Raw genomic sequence first — 3345 nt, forward strand, 5'->3', positions numbered from 1 at the left:
TACCTCTAGCATGTCAACATCGCGCCTACCGTAAAGACACAACCGATTTTGTCAATAAAATAAAAAATCTTCGAGTTCCCTCTAATGCTATTTTAATTTCTATCGACGTTTCTTCTATGTATACCAATATCGATAACACTACTGGTTTAACGGCAGTTCGTAAAGCTTTTAATAGAAACCCAGATCCAAACAGACCCGACGATGCAATTCTACAGCTCTTAGAGATTTGTCTTAGTCGAAACGATTTCACATTTAATGATAAAACATATTTACAAACTTCAGGGACAGCAATGGGCAAACGATTCCCCCTTCGTACGCAAACCCTTTCACGGCAGAGTGGGAACGTCAGGTATTGCCCCTCTGTCCATTTGATCTACTTTTTTACGGACGCTTTTTGGATGACATTTTTATGGTTTGGACTTATTCTATCGAACAGTTTTGGTAATTCTGTGAAATTCCACCATCCTGTCATCAAACTAACCTCAAACGTGAGTGACAAAAGCATAGACTTTCTCGATACCACTTTCTTTCAGGGAGATTCCATAGCAGAAACAAATAAACTGGATATTAAAGTGTATTTCAAAGAAACTGATACTCATCAACTATTGCACAAGAGCTCCTTTCACCCAAAACATACCTTTTCTGGTATAATTAAGTCACAAGTTTTACGATTTCACCGAATTTGCACAAGATCTTCTGATTTCAACCAAGCCTGTACGATTGTTTTCTCAAAACTGAAAGAGCGTGGGTACGAAACATAAAAAAATCCACTTTAGCACAGATATCAGCTAAAACGGGCTTTATTCCGAAGTATCTCTAGGTTTAAGGAGTGCTCCATTTTAGTCCAGTAGATGCAAAACATGTCCCTTTATATCAGAAACTCATTATTTTGCAAACAACTCTACGAATAAAAGGTACCAGATCCAGGAACATCTAACATGTGAACATTCGAATTTTATATATTTAATTTCATGTAAGAAATGACCCAAACAATATGTAGGAGAAACTAAGAATAATTTACAAACTCGTTTTGATGCTCATAGGTCGGACATCAAATTAAAGAAAGACAAGCCTGTTTCTAATCATTTCAATTTCGACGATTATTCAATAGACGATCTCACTCTAATCCCAATTGAGCGCATAGAAATTGACTTGAAACTGAAGATGAAACTATCAAATTCCGTCAATCTAGGGAAGCCCATTGGATTGAGACATTGAATACAGCCCCGTTCAATACAACCAGCAATCGAGCAAGCAAGATAGTTCATGCCCACTATAAGAGCCTTCAAGAGAAGTTCCCCCATGTCTATAAGCAGAAAATGATAGTGGCATATTCAAAAAATAAGAACTTAAATGATAATATTGTTCATAGTAAAGTTAAAACAATCAGTACATAACATATTATACTTATTTTTTCGAATTTCAGATCAGAATCAGAACAAAAGAAAACCAAGCATCAGGACCCTTAATCCCAATTTATAAATAAAGGATCTGTTCCACCCTAGGCCTGTACATTTGGTTGAATCAAACCCTCCTTTCCCCGAAAACTAATACCAGCTTCTGAAATTTTGAAAGAGAAATTTTTTATGTTTGGCTGATATGTGGTTCCAGGATAGTGAATAAAGTCATTAGAATAACAAAACGTAAACAAGTATGGGACAATAAACCAAGTCCCTGTGATAAAGATCCTTCTTTGCACTTTGCCCGTATTCATTTGCCAAAATGCTACTGAGAGTCTTGGATTGCGTTTGAGTTGATGACAATCAACCACAGGTACGGTGGCACAGATCAGATACAACATATTTCACTTTTTATTTTGAACAAAAAACATAAAATTTCCCTTGGTGGAAATCAATCTTAAACTGAAAACTTTAATTTTCACATAGATCCAGCACGGTAGTGGTTGCATGGTCTAGGATCCAGCACGGTAATGATCGTATGGTCTAGGATCCAGCACTGTAATGATCGTATGGTCTAAGATCCAGCACTGTAATGATCGTATGGTCTAGGATCCAGCACGGTAATGATCGTATGGTCTAGGATCCAGCACTGTAATGATCGTATGGTCTAGGATCCAGCACGGTAATGATCGTATGATCTAAGATCCAGCACGGTAGTGGTTGTATGGCAATCCGTTTGAACATTTGTACCTTAAGTCTCAGAAACAGGCATTGTTTAGCTGTGTTAATGAGGAATAGTGTTCACAGCTCTCCATCGAAAATTTGAGACTTCAAATCAATGTGTTTCCAGAAGTATGTGCGTTAGAAAGTTAAAAAGATGATTCTTCTTGGAAACAATCCTAGTTTCGGGTATTCGTGAAGGAATTATGCTATTTTTACTAATTTATAGTTAAGACCCAATCAACCCCCGAATAAGGCAAATCTGTCCCTTTTACAATCATGTGTGTAACGTACTGAACTGAAGTTCTGTGATAATATACGTGTTTTAATTATTGAGATTTTTTCTGCAATTGTAGCTGTAGGATAGTCTGCTATAATCAGGTAAGTTCTTCTTCTTCTACACATTCGTCCATCTGATTACATTGCTCTTTACATTGGTCCAGATCGGTGTTTCGGGTTACGAACAAGACTGGCGTTTGGTAAATTTTACTTTCATCTAGGATTATTTTCTTATTTGTACACTGGGAAGTCTCTAAACAAAGTTGGTCACATTGGGATTGGCTAGGTTCGTCTCTATGTTTAGTAATTATCCCCTTTAGATATTTATCTTTAGTCAAAGTGTAATAGCATTCTGAAATGTAAATGTAGTCAAAACATATATTTCTTAAGGTTGGGTGTAATTCTATATAATCACAAGTTAATAGTTTGATTCCTTTGGAAAATATCGCAATCCAGGAAAGACAGCTGGCAAGGTGCCAAATGGGGTTACCCCCTTATGACATCATAAAATCACATGGTTTCCTTTAAACGTTGAAGGTTTTTTGTACTCTGTCAACTCGGAGTCCACATAACAAATATTGTTTATCTGTAATTCAAAGATTAAGAAATAGGTACATACCTGTGGGCTTACAGAATGGTGTTTAATATATCCATTCTCCATCAATACATTGCATCTCTCGTACCATCTCAAAGCCTTTACTCTACATTGCCACAGTTGTTATTGAAATCGGTGTTTGTAATATTGAGGTAGGCCAAGCAATCTGTAAATTTTTATATTATTTACTTCTGACTCGACCCTACACCTTGACAACTACGATACTGATCATCTATGTAAATGGCTACAAGTGATTATGGACAGTTAAACAAACACATAGCTGCAATAGTGTTAAATAAACATCTTACTAGTAACCCAGGTGAGGTTAGATTAAACTGGGGGTGATTCGNC

Source organism: Lottia gigantea (genome assembly GCF_000327385.1).
Source record: "Lottia gigantea unplaced genomic scaffold LOTGIsca_94, whole genome shotgun sequence".
NCBI lineage: Eukaryota > Metazoa > Mollusca > Gastropoda > Lottiidae > Lottia > Lottia gigantea.